General features: G+C 42.7%; 1 pseudogene; it reads right to left on the bottom strand.

The window, feature by feature from the left end:
• Nucleotides 1-286: 286 nt before the first annotated feature.
• LOC132427894 (HAUS augmin-like complex subunit 6) lies at nt 287-3174 on the bottom strand (annotated as a pseudogene).
• Between the last annotated feature and the right edge of the window lie 13498 nt (nt 3175-16672).

The raw sequence follows: 16672 nt of genomic DNA, 5'->3' as shown, positions 1-16672 counted from the left end.
CAACTGATTCACTTTGTTATAAAGCAGAAACTAACAACAACAAAAAAGAAATCAAAATGGCTTCTCGTAACTTGTTTGCTTTCGAAATACTTCACATTTCAACCCCATATCCATACAAAGAGAGAAAATCCAAACATACTCTCCTTACCTAAAATCAGCAGAGAAGGCTAAAAAGCATTATTTAGGACTTTTTTAGACCTTGAAAAACAGTTACACTCCCAATGTGTATTTAAATTACAAATCAGTTTTTATCCCGTGACACTGCTTCAACTTAAGTTCATCATAGTTAAACTGACTGGGCTACTGCTTCATCTTTCAAGTCAGATGGAGATTCTTTTGCATCAAGGCTCGTATTCAAGATTTCTTCTTCAGCAAAACTGACTGTTAAATTAGGTAGAAGTTCTCCAAGACTACATGGTATTGTGGTTCTCAATCTTTGTTCCACTGGAGAAAACCTAATTAGTGGTGAAAGAGACCGTTTTCTTTCATTAAGGGACATGCGTGAAGATGGTTTTGTATAGTCAGTGTGCAAATCATGAGTGCCCAAACAGTTAAGCATATCATCAGTTTGCATGTATTGGGAAGTAAGGCTTAATTCAGGTTTGTCTTTCAACTGTTTCAGGATTAGAGAGGCAAATTTCTTCCCTTTGCTTGGACGGAGATTTCTTCAGAGCTTCATATCCACTGCAAGTAGCCTGTAAATTGAAGTCTGATTCTGGAGTAGTTTGTCTTCCTTCCACAACACCTTCCGGGAAAATGCCACTGTGCATAGGACTATTTGCTTCCAGTTTAAAACTGGCCTCTGTACTACTGGAGCTATTAAGACTTAAGTGACCAACTTCTTCTGGAAGAGTTTCATGTAATATGCCAAAATCACTATCTTTAAAACTGGAACTAATTCCACTTGATACCTGAAAAGAGTTCCATAACATACTTTTATGCATGGAAAGATCTCTGTAAAAAGCTTTCGAGTCTGATATTTTAATATACTATTCTTCACTGCTACCTATCACATCTCTCCTATTGCCTACAGCAGGGTAGAATGTCTCTATTTGGCTAGTTTCTAAAAGTTTGTTCTGTAAAGCTGTACATTCCAAATCTTGCTTACAAATTATGTCCTTATTTAACAAATCTGACAGATTTTGTTTTGTTGGTTCACCTATGTAACTGGTCACCACAGGTTTCTGAAGCACACACTTCAGGCAATCTGAAACAACTTTCTCTTCAGGCAAATGAGAATGGCTAGAATCGGACATAGTGGTTGCTGAGAAAAAACTGGCCCTGTTAAACTATTTTTGATTATGCACCACAGGTAAGGATTCTGGCAACACTTCTCTATGTTCAGTATCCATCTGAATTGGTTCTGTACTCCTGTTTTCTTCTATTTTAACAGCTTTTCTCCATGAGCTCCTAATATCACTTATCAAGTTTTCTGGAGTTCAAGGAACTTGATTCCTTGTTAAGAACAGGTTAGAAACTAGAGAGTCAATTAGTTCCTCTAACATTACTTCTTTTCCTTTAGAAGGTTGTGGTGAATCAGATAAAACTGCCCTTGCAACCTCTTCTACCAGATGATCTTGCTATTTTTGGAACGGATCACTTTTTTAGCTGGCAGAGACCCTCCAAATGCACTACTCTTTGCAATATGTGATGATGAAGAGTCTTCCACTTCAAATTCTGGTGTTTTCTTAGAAACTTTCATTTTTCTCTCTAGAAGATGTCAACTTCCTGTCCTTTTCAAGTAGTGTAACACTGTTTCTATCTGATGGTGAAATGAGCTGTAATAGGAAAGAAGCAGGGCTCTTGGCTAGATCACATTTAGTTTCCAGCGTATCACTTGCCCTTCTTGCAATCATTTTCCTGGATATGTTACTTAGGTGTATCTGGAAGTGAAGCAGGGTACTGCAAAAGAATACTCTTCGCGTATGCTTCTTCTGAGGCAGGATCAAACGAAAGGGGAGACACAGGTGGTAAAAGATCCACAGCTGGAGTCCAACCTTTAATTAGACTGAAAGGAGACAGGCCGAGAAATTCTTTCCAAATTTTATGCCATTCTTCTTGTTTTTCAACAATAGAATGTCTTATAGTTGTGAGATCTTCTTTTATTTTATACCTCATATGTTTCAGATCTGACAGTCTTTCTCGCTGAAATTTGGTCTCTTTTTCAAGGAAGTGAAGGTCTATTGTCAGTCTTGCTTGGTCAGCCTGACAATGTTCACATTTCATTACTTTCAAGACTTCATTTAATAACTGAATAACTGTTAAGACATTCAATTTTCCAGCCTCATAAACATTTCCTATGTGCAACTGACACATTTTTTTCTCAATTTTGTCAGGTAAGAGCCTTGGAATATTGATAGCAACATTAGTTCCATCTGAAGTATATTGGTTAACAAGACTAAGGACTGAACTAACAACTTCTCTCTCTTTTTCCAAAAACATGAATGTTTCATTCACTGAAGCCCACAAAGACCGAACCTTTTGAATTTTCTCTTGTATATTACTTTGATCATCATAGGGTTCCATTTTTTTAATTTGGTTTTGCTGTCCTATACATTCTGATCTCAAATTTCATGCTTGTTTAACTGACAATTGTGCATTTTCCTGGCATTTTCAGGTAACACAATCTTCTCTCTGCAAAATTTGTAAAAATCTGTTATGTGCTATATGGCATCTGGCAATGCACTTGTGCAAATCTTGTGGCTTTACATTAAATGTCTCTGTAAAATGTACAGAATTTTTAGAATGGGTTTTTATATTTTTTATTGCAACAAATCTTGCAGACTGGTACATCAAATGAATAAACTTAGGACCACCAGGAGAAAGAAATAGTGAACCCACAACTGGAGGAAAGCTACTTCCACATTCAGCAGAAATCTTTTTTAACCATTCACAGCAATGTTCTCGGAATTCAGTATCACTTTTTTGGTCAAATGGAGGCCAACAAAGTTTGAACACTTCTTTACTGAGAGACTGGTCAAGTGTTTGAAACAAAAAATAAGAAACTATTTGAAAGGCCTCACGGTTCAACTTGTCAAACATGTTCACTCCGAGGTGCGTGTGTGACACCATCTTTCCACAGGCTACGGTCGCCGAGCCCAGCTCGAAGCCAAGTGCCTGCAGATACATCCAGAGATGCTCCTTCTCCAAAGTGGTGACCCAGGCTGAACTCATCATCGTGGTAGGCAGGGACCGGCAAAAGAAGAAAGCGCAGGGTCCAGCGACCAAAAGGGCCCCTCAGGCTTTTTCCCTACAGGCAGCCTGACGTGACTGCAACCCCTCCATTGCCACTGCCGGATCCTCTCTCGCCTGGAACCATTTCTCCTCAAACGGCCTCAAATGCCTCAAGTGGCCTGAGATTCTAAAGTCTCAGGGAAATAGAGCCTCTAAGGGTAGTACGGAACAGCAGCCAAAGGGAAGTCCTGAAGGATTCTTTATAAGCTGGTAGCAGTATTAGCCCCCAGGAAAAGGAACTGGAGGGCTAGAGGGGAAAAGCTGATTAAAGACTTACTTTTTACAATTTACCCTTTTGATCTTTTTAAATATTATAATATGTTCCTGTATTATACAATGACTAAATGATTAAAATAAAATATATTTCCTATTAATTATTATAAATACATACATTTTTGATTCAGTGATTTTATTTGTGGGAATTTACCCAACAAAGAAACCTAAATATGTACAAGATGACATGGGTAGGTGATTGTTCATTAAAACATTGCTTGTAATATCAAAACCTGGCAACAATACCCATAACCATTAATAGGGCAACAGTGAAATAAATGAAAATATTATATGAATATAAGTAATCTCGATAAATATCAATGAATTAAATGAATTTAACCCTAATTTCCAACAAACATATGAACAGAAGCTCAATGACAGTATAATTGGGGAAATATAAAGTAAAATATCAATGAAAGAGACTTCCATATCCATTAGATTAACAAAGTATGACAATATCATGTGTTGGTTATGATGTAGGGAAACCGAAACTCTCAAGCAGTGATTTGCCAATCTTTTGTCAGAACCTAAATATCCCCACGTTTTCAACCCATGGGGTCTACTAGTCTTCAACATGCGCTGTCCAAAAGGCCCACTCATCCTCCCATATACCCCCCCAAAAACATCTAACGTTCACTCTTTCAAGAAACCTCCCTGTGCTTCCCTGGTGGCGCAGTGGTTGAGAGTCCACCTGCCAATGCAGGGGACACAGGTTCGTGCCCCGGTCCGGGAAGATCCCACATGCCGCGAAGCGGCTGGGCCCGTGAGCCATGGCCACTAAGCCTGCGCGTCCGGAGCCTGTGCTCCGCAACGGGAGAGGCCACGGCAGGGAGAGGCCCGCGTACCGCAAAAAAAAAAAAAAAAAAGAAAAAAGAAACCTCCCTGGTGTGTACAAGGTGCCTTTCTCACTGTTTGCAGCCGATGTCCACATATACAGCCCAGAATCCTGATCCCTGTTGCCCTGTCTGCTTTCTTGATCCTCTGGTGTGGGATCTTTTAGTTTCTCTCATCTTTTTCATTAGTGGAATCTACGGCATTATATCCACCAAAGTTTTTATCTGTCCACCTTCAAACACTCGTTGTCCTATGCCTTTGATTCTGCACTTTATGCTTATTGCTTACTGTTATCATTGCTATAGCAGCATGATAGTAGACTGGGCAGACAACATGTTTTTTTGGGAGATGGAGTGAGAAAGAGAAAAAAGCAAAGAGCTAACATTTATTGAGCATTAACTAAATGCCCACAACTCTATAAAATTTATTTTTTATTATTAAAAAAATATTTGAAAGGAAGGCAATATTATTTTACTCATGAGGAAACCGGTCTCGTTTTTGCTTTTTCTTAAAATTGTGTGTGTTTGTTTTTACTTGTGTGTGCGGAGACCAAGGAGGGTTCTGAGCAAAGACAACACTTCTCAGCATTACCAGTGAAGCACTTTTGCGGTTAGATATGATCTCCGTAACCTGACCCCCATCCCTACCCCTCTCACCTCCGTGACCTTTCCTCTTACTGCCCTTCCCATCCTAGAGTCATCCAGCAGCCCTGGCCATCTTGGTTTCCTCACACACTCCAGACATGCAGACATTCTCAGGACCTTTGCACTTGCTGCTTCCTCTGCTTGGAATATCTTTCCCCCAGTGACTCACTCCCTCACCTCTTGCAGGTCTTTGCTCAAACCTCTCCTCAATAATAACTACTGAACTTAAAACTGTAACTCCCTGTCACAGTCCTCCCTACCGCTCTTGCCTTTTTGTTTTTCTTTATTGCACTTCTCTTACCAACATCTGATCAGCTAAGTATTTTATTTATTTGTGCACTCTCTGTCTTCCCCACCAGAGCGTAAATTCCATAGGACAGGCAGGGACTTTATCTGATTGGTCACTTCCTATGTCTAGACCATTTCCTGGCACATAGCAAATGTTCCATTAACATCTACCAAATAAAATGAAATAAATGAATAAAGTTTAGGAAATTTTGAGTTAGGCAAAGTTATTCCGATTTCTTAGCTGCAGGAGAAAGTGCCTCTAGTATTCTCATGAGCATTTTCAATCACCAAGAATAGAATGCATGCATAATTTCCCAAACTTATGTGGACATATAGACCTCTTTTCATGGAGCAGGTTTTAGGGACTTGTGCTTAAATGGAGATAGTTTTGTAAGAGCAGGTTTTGATGAGAAGGGGAAGGGGGAGGACACTAGAATGCAATGTGTCTGAAGTGAAGTGGGAGAAAGCAATTCATTCATTCACTTGTTTGTTCAGAAAATATCTATCAAGTGCACCTGATGGGGCTTGAGCCCTTCCAGGCTAAGGGGACAAGGCAGAGATCAAAAGCCGCTGGGGTCCCAGCTTTCACAGAGCTCATGTCCTCTTCTGACCTCTCTGACTTTGCTGACTGCTTTTAATCCTATAAAACACAGGGAAAAATGTTCCAAGCCTATGTTACTCTCCTTCTAAGACTTTTCTTTCTGAAACAAATACAAATACCATATGATATCACTTAAACGTGGAATCTAAAATATGACACAAATGAACCTATCTGCGAAACAGAAACAGAATCACGGACATAGAGAACAGGCTTGTGCTTGCCGAGGGGGAGGGGGTTGGGGGGAGGGATGGACTGGGAGGTTGGGGTTAGCAGATATAAGCTTTTATATACAGATTGCATAGACAACAAGGTCCTACTGTATAGCACAGAGAACCATATTCAGTATCCTGTGATAAACCACAATGCAAAAGAATATTAAAAAAGAATGTATATATATGTATAACAGAATCACTTTGCTGTACAGCAGATACTAACACAACATTGTAGATCAACTATACTCAATAAAAAAAATTTAAAAAGACTTTTCTTTCTGATTAGAATATATAGAAGTATAATTAATCCCTGGGTGAAGATGCCACACGCATATTTGTGAAGCAACACAAGCTATGGATTTCCTAGCTCCTCTGATTTCATCCCTTCAAGGTCTGCACCATAATGAATAGCCCACCATCTAGAAGGTATGACTGAGGAATCCCAGAGAACCACGATCAACAGAATTGTACTCTTTCATCCTATCTTCCTTTGCAGCAAGGGAGATGATCATAAAGCAGAAGAAAAGGGGCTGGCTAGAATACTAATTGGTGAGAGATTGCTTTATCATCTCCAGTAGCCAATAAATATAAATAAAGAAAGAATTTTATCCTTAAGGTCTTGTCTTCCTGATAGAACAGGGCAACAGCTTATTGTTCAGTGAGTTATTGTACCTAAAATTTCACTCTGAAAATTACTTGTCATGGCAACAGGCAAGCGTCATCCCTGAAGCCAGCTGCCTGAAGCAGATAGATTGTTTCAATTATCTAATTTGCACAATGAATGAACCCTGCTTATAGGAAATCCACAGGTGGCTGGCAGTGGCAAATGGCGGCTGTGACATGTTGGGAGGCGGTAGATTTATATTCTCTCTCAAAATACAAAGCAGGATTGTGATTTTCTGTAAACATTCACAGAAGTAAAAGGAGGAAGAGCAGGAAGAAGGGAAGAACTCATTATAACTTCCCCTTTTGTCTTGGCTCCTGGGATGTACCTTTTCTTTCCAAATTGCCCTTTCTCTGTGTGTGTGTTTAGTTCAGACAATACTACATGTAGGCGTGGACACTTTTGCGGTCTATTATCTAACTGGCCCGCCCTCTTCCCACTGTGCCTCTTAAGAGTGCTTTGGAGGTGTTAGATATATGGCCAGAAAATGTCCCTAAGAACTCCTTGGCTTCAAGGGAAAGTGCTATTTCACACAGGAAATTTCTGCCCCACCCGGATAGTCATCCTGGGTTTTGATTAAACCAGGAAGGAGGTTGCCTTGTGATGGGTGCATTCTCACCCTCCAACTCAGCCCTCAGGAGTGTGTTACTCACTAATATGGTCCTTCGTTGCTCCTTCCCACCCTTCCTATCCTAAACAGGCTGATATAGCTCTACATTTACCTCCCTTTCTCATTTCCTCTATTCGCACCAGCCTCTACATATTCTGTTTGTGGCTTTTTTAGGGAAGACAGTTTAAACCAAGATGACTACCAAGAAACTAGGCTTTCCCAAAGCAATGAATCTTCATGGTGGAATTTCAGGCACCAAGAGAATGTTTATGTTGCACTGATATTGGATTTTTAAAATTTCTTTTTTTCTTTTTGTAGCCAGTGAGGGTAAGGCACAAAGCCTTCAGTCACACTGTGTGCCGTCAACCTTTCCAATCGAACCCAGTTCTTAGGAGGACTCTCAGACCTGAAGAAACCTGCCACCCATTCATCCTATAGTTTCACTTAGATTTTCAATACTTTCAGACATTGAGTACATTTTAAAAATTCCCATTCCCTGCACTGATTTCTTCCTCCAAATAATCACATTTCCTTTTTCCATGCAATTTTTTTGTTGTTGTTGTTTTTTGTTGGCTGCCTTGGTTCTTCGTTGCTGCACGAGGGCTTCCTCTAGCTGTGGCGAGCAGGGGCTAGTCTTCGTTGCAGTGCACGGGCTTCTCGTTGCAGTGGCTTCTCTTGTTGCAGAACACGGGATCTGGGCGTGCGGGCTTCAGTAGTTGCAGCACACGAGCTCAGTAGCTGCAGCACACGGGCCCTAGAGCGCAGGCTCAGTAGTTGCAGCACATGGACTTAGTTGCTCCACAGCATGTGGGATCTTCTCAGACCAGGGATTGAACCCATGTCCCTTGCATTGGCAGGTGGATTCCTAACCACTGCACCACCAGGGAAGTCCCTCCACGCAAATTTTTTAAAAAAGAAGAAATTAGTTTCACTGTAATATTTTTGGGGGTGGTACTGACATTGACTGAGTTGGTTCGTTTTCAAAGGAATGCTTGCTAAATCCCCAAAATGAACAGGGACTTGGGCATTCAGTTATGCATCAGTTCAATATACTTGCTGGGCAAAGTTCAGTTTACAAGGCTAAATTCAGAAATTATTTTCTTTTTAATTCACTGGAAGAACACATAGGAAAAAGGTTTTCCAAAGTCCATAGGCTGGTGTACACTATACGCATCTCCAGAAAATCCAGAGCCATATTTTCACCCTAAAGGCTCTGGTGACAGATAAGAGAAGCTGTAATCATTAATGTTTTAAGTTCTGGCCTTGTGAGAATTTCTGATCTGTCTCGTCTTTTCAATCTTTGTTCAAGGAACATCTGTCTTCAGTTCAATAGTTTAAACTCTAATGACCAAATCAGTAAATGTTTATTTTGTAAATTGGCAAAGGGAAAGACAGAAGCAGGCTCAACCTTTCACTAGTATTTTGTTTATTGTGATAGAAAATGTCATCAGATAAATTAGAGCCAGGAAGCTTTTTTCTAACAGGCACATAACATTTATTAATGAGAGGTTGAGGATCGTTTTGTTTAAAAAAATGAAAAGGGTATTGAAGTAGCATACTTGAATGTTCTGTGTCAATGCCCTTTACCTCATGATGAGTTAAGATAATGATGAACCTTTGCAACAAAATCGGTATACTTGGTGTTGTCGGTATTAAACATACTGTGGTATTTGCAAGATACTTCAGGAATAAATGGATTCAGGCTCTTGTAGAGGGTCAGAATCAAGTGAAAAGTGTGGAGAGTCAAGGGTAAGACAATTTAAATTTTCACAAAATTTGGAATGAGAACTCTATGAAAAAAGGATTTCTTTGACTCCTTGCAGGAGCAGGTGTAAGAGGGATGTTAGATGCACGCATAATTGGCATACACATCACATTTCTTTCTATACTTTTATTCCCAAAGTGTATCATTTACATTCTTAAGTTTTATGACTGGGGAATCCCAAAAGCCTGACTCCCTATAAATTGCAACAACCATTGTATTTTCAATGCAGATTAATTTATAAACATTTCTACTTGAACTTCCTCTTCATATAAGCCCAGACAAGAAGTTCAGTGAGGCCTGGGCTGACTTTCACGGTGCTATAGAGTTACTAGTCTTCCTCAGAAGGGTCTATCAAGATGCTACAGCTTGGGCTTCCCTGGTGACACAGTGGTTGAGAATCCACATGTCAATGCAGGGGACACAGGTAAGAGCCCCGGTCTGGGAAGATCTCACATGCCGTGGAGCAACTAAGCCCGTGTGCCACAACTACTGAGCCTGTGCTCTAGAGCCCACGAGCCACAACTACTGAGCCTGCGCTCTAGAGCCCACGAGCCACAACTACTGAGCCCACGTGCCCTAGAACCCGAGCACCACAACAAGAGAGGCCACCGCAATGAGAAGCACCAGCACCACAACGAAGAGTAGCTCCCGCTCGCCGCAACTAGAGAAAGCCCACGTGCAGCAGTGAAGACCAAACGCAGCCAAAAATAAATAAATAAATAAGTAAATTTTTTAAAAGAAAAAAAGATGCTACAGCTTTAAAATATATAAGGATTTTGAAGGGTTCCATTTAAACAGGCTTTGAGCAAGGGCTCAAAACACTGCCAGAAGGGTGGGAACAACCAGGAATCAGATTTTGAGCAAGTGGTATGAGGTCACGTTCCAAGGATTTGGCTTGGATCTGCAGTTGGAGAAAGTGTTAAACACGCTGCTGCAAGAACTGAAGACCTCGACTTCTACGAATAAAGAAACCAATCTCTCACGCTTCATGAAAGAGTTCCTGGATGAACAGACCAGGAACATAAGCTATCTGGAATACCAGCTTAACTATCAGAAGGACTTAGAAAAGGCGGCCAAGAGTGAAGGACAGCCTGAAAAGGCTGCTGAAGCATCTGACACATCAGGTAAAGAGAGAACATCTGAAGGCAACACAGCAAGTCTTCCCACCCGGCAGGTCCCAAAGTCAGCTACTTAAGAATCTTGATCTTCTCCATTTGACGGAAGTGTGCTTTCCTTTTCACCTCACAAATAAATCTGTTTTGCATTAGAAAAAACAGGGCTGGTATAGGCAGCATGCCTACCAAGGCCAACATGGTGGAGCCAGTCAATTACAAGGACCAGGCAAGGCTGTGCCCACTGATGTGAGGCCTGAAACCAGGCATCCTGTACAGTGGTTTAGAAACGAGAGTAAGTCAACTTGGACAGATGGCACAAGAAGCCAGCTTTTTATTCATTCTCTAAATATTTAGAGTACCTCTTATGTGTCAGGTACTCTGTTAGGTGCTAAGGATATACTGGTGGACAAAACAGACTTGGTCCCTACTTAACTGAGTTTACAAATCAGTGGGAAGGAAGACATATATTTTTTAAATTATGACATATATAAAATACACACTAACAAACAGCCTTAGTCTTAAGTGCTATGAAAGGAAAATACAAGAAAAACTTTTTTTTTATTGATATATAGTTGACACACAATATTATGTGAGTTTCAGGTGTACTAAATAGTAATTTGACATTTACATACATTATGAAATGACCACCACGATAAGCCTAGTAAACATCTGTCTCCAAAGTTATTACTGCATTATTGACCATATGCCTTCTGCTGTATATTACATCCCCATAACTTATTTATTCTATTACTGAAGGTTTGTATCTTCTGATCCCTTCCACCTAGTTCACCCACCCCCATCCCCTGCCCTTCTGGCAACCACCTGTTTGTTCTATCTATGAGTCTGTTTTCTCGGTTTTTGTTTGTTTTTTTCTTAGATTCCACATATATGTGAGATCTACAGCATTTGTCTTTCTCTCTCTGACTTATTTCATTTAGCTAATACCCTCCCAATCCACCCATGTTGTTGCAAATGGCAAGATTTCATTGTTTGTGGCTGAATAATATTCCATTGTATATATACACCGCATCTACTTAATCCATTACTCTATCAATGGACACTAGGCTGCTTCCATATCTTGGCTACTGTAACTAATGCTGCAATGAATATTGAGGTGCATATATCTTTTGGAATTAGTGCTTTTGTTTTTTTCAGGCAAATACTCATAAGCGAAATTGCTGGAACACATGGTAGTTCTTTTCTTAATTTTCCAAGAAACCTTCATACTATGGGTGTGCTGGCAGGCACCACTGGTCCCTGGCCTGGTTGGCTGCCAGGCCCTGCCTCATGTGATGGCTGCAGGCCTGTTGTAAGGCAGGGTTAGGGGTTAGGCTTCCCACATGGTTGGCTGTATGGCCTGGGGAGGTTTGGTGGCTGCCGCCTGTCTACTGGCAGATAGGCCCAGATCCCCCCACAGCTGGGTGCATGGCGCCGGGGGCACATCGCTGGCGCTGACCCACTGGTGAGAAGGTAAGCTCCTGACACTAACAGGCTAGAGGGTGGATTCCAAAATGGGGCTTGCCATCGTGGTAGAACGAGCTTCCAAAAATGGCTGCTGCTAATATCTCCAACCCCAGCTAACACCTGCCTCTACAAGAGGCTCGCTAAGTTGAAAAAGTGGGTCTGATCTAGGCTTTTCTTTACTGTTGTTGTTTTGCGGTACGCGGGCCTCTCACTGTTGTGGCCTCTCCCGTTGCGGAGCACAGGCTCCGGACGCGCAGGCTCAGCGGCCATGGCTCACAGGACCGGGGCATGAACCTGCGTCCCCTGCATCAGCAGGCGGACCCTCAATCACTGCGCCACCAGGGAAGCCCTCTAGGCCTTTTTTTTTATTGTTGTTGTTGTTGTTGTTGTTTTGCGGTACACGGGCCTCTCATCAATGTGGCCTCTCCCGTTGCGTAGCACAGGCTCCGGATGCGCAGGCTCAGCGGCCATGGCTCACGGGCCCAGCCGCTCCGCGGCATGTGAGATCTTCCCAGACCTGGGCACGAACGCGCATCCCCTGCATCGGCAGGCAGACTCTCAACCACTGCGCACCAGGGAAGCCCTGATCTAGGCTCCTTTGACACTACTGCCTCTTTGCTGGGATCTGGAGCACATGAGATTTTCACACACCCTTTAAGTGCAGAGTGTCTGTTCCCTCAGCCCTGCTGGTTTTCGAGGCTAGACGTCCTGGGGCCTCGTCTTCCTTGTCAGGACCCGGGGGCTGGGGAGCCTGATGTGGGGCTTGGACCCCTCGCTTCTTGGGGAGGACCTCTGTGGCTGTGATTAGCATCCCATTTGTGGGTCACCTCCCCCAGGTGTGTGGGCCCTGACTGTACTGCTTCTTTGCCCCTCCGACTTATCTTGTTGTGCTTCCTTCTTTTCATATCCTTAGTTATGCAAATTATTTTCTACTAGTCTTCAGGTTATTCTCATAGGTAGTTGCTCTGCAAGTAGTTGTAATGTTGACATGCCTGTGGGAGGGGAAGGGTTTGGGGCCTTCCTACTCAGCCACCTTGGCCATCTTCCCTATGAGTGTCTAGTTTTATTTTAGAATCAGGGAAGACCTTCTGAGGAACCAACTTAACATGAGACTTGATGGATTAGTAGAGGCGAGACAAAGAGGGAGGAAGAGAGGGCAGCGGTAAGAAGGCGTGGGCAGGGCTGTGAAGGGGTAAGGGGCTTGATGGAGGTCCAGCACAGCCAGGGCACAGTAAGGAGGGGAGAGCAATGAACATGAGACCAGGGACCTGCTGGACATGTTGGCTGGGGTAGGATTTTGGAATTATGTTTTATGTTAAATGGAACTGAAAACCAACGAAAGGTTTCAACCAGGGGAGTAAATTGTTTAGGTTGGCTTTTGTTTAAGAAACTCACCTTGGCTTCCTAAATTGGAGCAGGTTGAGAGTGGAAGCAAAAAGAATAGTTAGGAGGTTTCTGCAATGGTCAGACGAGAGCTGGTGGTGGCATGGACTGGGGAAGGGCAGTGGGGACAGAGAGAAATTAGAGGGAGTTCTTTTTTCACCTGCCCTCTGCTGTGGCCGATAGATGAAGCCCACCCAACTCCCACTTTCGGTCCCCACTTGTGTGCCTATTCCAACTGCTTTCGCCCAGTTCCACCTAATATGGGTACATCAATATCAGAGAAAAGAACTCAAGACCACCCTAGCAGTTACCTGGATGGGTTAGTAATCCTCAGAAAGGAAAGGTTTTCATAACCAAGATTCACTTGAAAACTCTATTATGTTAGGTTAAAAGACTGCTTCTGGTGAGCAAAGCAAAAGCATCTCATGCTGCTAATTATTTCACATTCATTTTGGCAGAAGATGTCTGAAATGCTAGCACCAAACACATTGGAACTGACCTAACCACAGGAAAAGCAACATTGCTTAGTTGAAAATCTGCAAGAAACTCAAGATTTATTATTAATGTCACCATGGGCACTGAAGGCTTTGATGTGGATACTGGAGATACCTGCCTGCTTTCAACCAGGCACAACAATCTCACAGTCTGTTTTCCCCTGCCCAAGAGCATTTAATTCAAGCGGAAAGAAGCTTTTTCAGCAGTCTGCCCTCCAGACCAGTTTTGAGTACAGAAATCAAATCATTTCAAAGGGGATGTGGGATTTGCTCTCAGCACAATTCGGAAAACCACAAGGTTTAGTAGAAACAGGGCCTGAAAAGGAAATGAGGGCTTCTAAACAGGATGGCCAGGCACAACCTGTGCCATTTAACTATGAAACCCACGTTTACTGTCCAACTCTGAAGTTCCCAATTCTTTAACTTCCCTTACCTCCAGGTACCCCAAAAGGCAGAAAACATTTAGGACCTTGACTCCTGTCCCCAGTTCTTGGCCAGATACAGAATTATGTATAATTACATCACCTTACGTATCTCAGTGAGAGCCTCCCAAAGGCTCATTGGTAAAAAGCAAGGTAGGGGTGGGAAGGAAGGTAGGCAGAGCCGTGTAGTCCCAATTTTGTAGATGAGACTACAGAGCCCACAACTGGGACAACAGGGACACAGCCCCCTTCTCTTCCTGCCAGCATTTCATGCCAAAAACTTCATTTAGTAAGCTCCCATGTCATTTGCTAAGTCTTCCTTCTGCCACAGGGAATATTTATTCCTATAAAGTAGAAGTAAGAGGTGCTCCCTTTATTAATTCCCTGCATTGGCGGCATAACATTCATTCATTCATTATTGAATCAGCAAATATTTAAATGCCAGCCACTGGGCTCCTTAGACAAGTTACTTAACCTCTCTGAGCACCAGAGGTCGCATATTTATAACGGGGTTCATAACCTGATGGCGAGGTAATTTTGACAATTAAATGAGATACTTTTTTTTTTTTTTTTTTTTTTGTACGCGGGCCTCTCACTGCTGTGGCCTCTCCCGTTGCGGAGCACAGGCTCCGGACGTGCAGGCTCAGCGGCCATGGCTCACGGGCCCAGCCGCTCCGTGGCATGTGGGATCTTCCCGGACCTGGGCACGAACCCGCGTCCCCTGCATCGTCAGGCAGACTCTCAACCACTGCGCCACCAGGGAAGCCCTAAATGAGATACTTTTAAAACACCAAGCAGTGTCTGGCAATGAGCAGCTGCTCCATTTCTGTTTTTTCCTTTCTTCTGCATGGCACCTGCTCCAGCCGCTCTTCTGATGGGCTCTTTCTTGCTGCTGAACTTATGCTCACCTCAGAAAAACACTCAACTACACAGCCCTTGGAGTTGCCAGAGGAGGTTTTTTGTTTGTTTTTTGTTTTATTTTGGTCTGTGTTGGGTCTTCGTTTCTGCACGAAGGCTTCCTCTAGTTGCGGCGAGCGGGGGCCACTCTTCATCGCGGTGCGCAGGCCTCTCACTATTGCGGCCTCTCTTGTTGCAGAGCACAGGCTCCTTATGCGCAGGCTCAGTAGTTGTGGCTCACGGACCCAGTTGCTCCGCGGCATGTGGGATCTTCCCGGACCAGGGCTCAAACCCATGTCCCCTGCATCGGCAGGCGGACTCTCAACCACTGCACCACCAGGGAAGTCCCCTTGAGGAGGTTTTATAGTGAATATTCTAGAGCCAACTCTGTGCTCATAGCAAAATAAATAGGAAGCCCTTGCAGTTCTGAGTAGTCAAGGTCATGGAACTGGATTGGTTTAGTAACACATCTCCATGATGGGATGCATTTATTTCCCTTCTCTCTGCTGATGCCATGATGATTTCTAACATACGGACATTGGGAGGTCAGGTGAATCTTGTTCTCACCCTGTGGGCCCCGCTATTAGGAATTTTCTGTGCTCTTAGAGGGAAGAGCTCCTTTGGCTGATCTCTGGATTTCCTATTAAGGCTGCAGCAGAGACTCTGAAAAGTCTCAGGAGCATCTTCTTATTTGAAAAGGTACCGCAAAATATCAAGCAAGGCCGACCACACAGCAATTGAGCAAAATAAAATATTCATCAGAGGACATTACTGAGAAGGAAACAGCATAATTAATTTCATGAAAACTCCACTGTAACAGAGAAACAAAACTGATCATGCAATAGTCTTACAGCTCTGGAGCCTCAAAGCCAACATAAAATAACTGAGGGAAAAAATGAAAATAAAACAAATCCCTGGCATACATGGAGAGAATGCATGACTGGAAGGTGATTGAAAAATAATAAACAACAAGGTTCAAGTAATGCAAATGCTGGCTGGAGTTCTCTCATTTACTTATGAAGATAAAACTTACATTTTGCTAATGTTAATGCTAATAGTCATAACATGTTTGAATATATTTGAGGAGAACATTAGTGAAGTAGGAAGACAGGAAACATAAGAGCAAAAGGCTGGAAAAATAAGAATGGGGTAGTTTTGCTATCTTCAGCTGCAAAATTTTACAGACTCCATAGCCTTCATTTTCCCAAACAGAGTACATAGTAAGTCCATTCTAAAAAAATTCTGTCTTGCTGCAGGGATCATTAAGAAAAACCACATCCTATAAGGGCCTGCATTCCAGGGGGTGATGCCTGGAAAGGAGTGGCTCAAACTAAAGGAGTAGCCACCATTTACAGAGCACCTATTCTCCACTAAGCTCTACTCCAGGTACTTGATATATACCTCCTCCTTTGAGCCACCTGTGTGAATGAATTGGAGAAGCAGCAATGTAAGCAGGCAGGAGAAAATGCCAAAGTATCAGGAAACTCGGGCTCTAATCCTACCCCTGTGAAAAAGTGCTGCCTGGCTTTAGGCAAGCCATGCAATGCATCTGTGCCTCAGTTACCCCCATCTACTAAATGGGCGTAATCATCCTTTCTGTGCCCACCTCAGCTGATTTGTAAGAAGATCAGATAGGATAGTAAAGAGTGCAAAGCAAATGTAACACAAATGCCAAGAGTTTTCTTTACTGTTTTGTTTTATTTTGCTTTCGGAACCCTCTGAATTGAGTATACTGATCAAAGGAGTAAAAGAATAATCTAAACCTACCATGT

This window comes from Delphinus delphis, chromosome 7 (genome assembly GCF_949987515.2).
Source record: "Delphinus delphis chromosome 7, mDelDel1.2, whole genome shotgun sequence".
NCBI lineage: Eukaryota > Metazoa > Chordata > Mammalia > Artiodactyla > Delphinidae > Delphinus > Delphinus delphis.
This window is presented reverse-complemented; position numbering and strand designations above follow the sequence as displayed.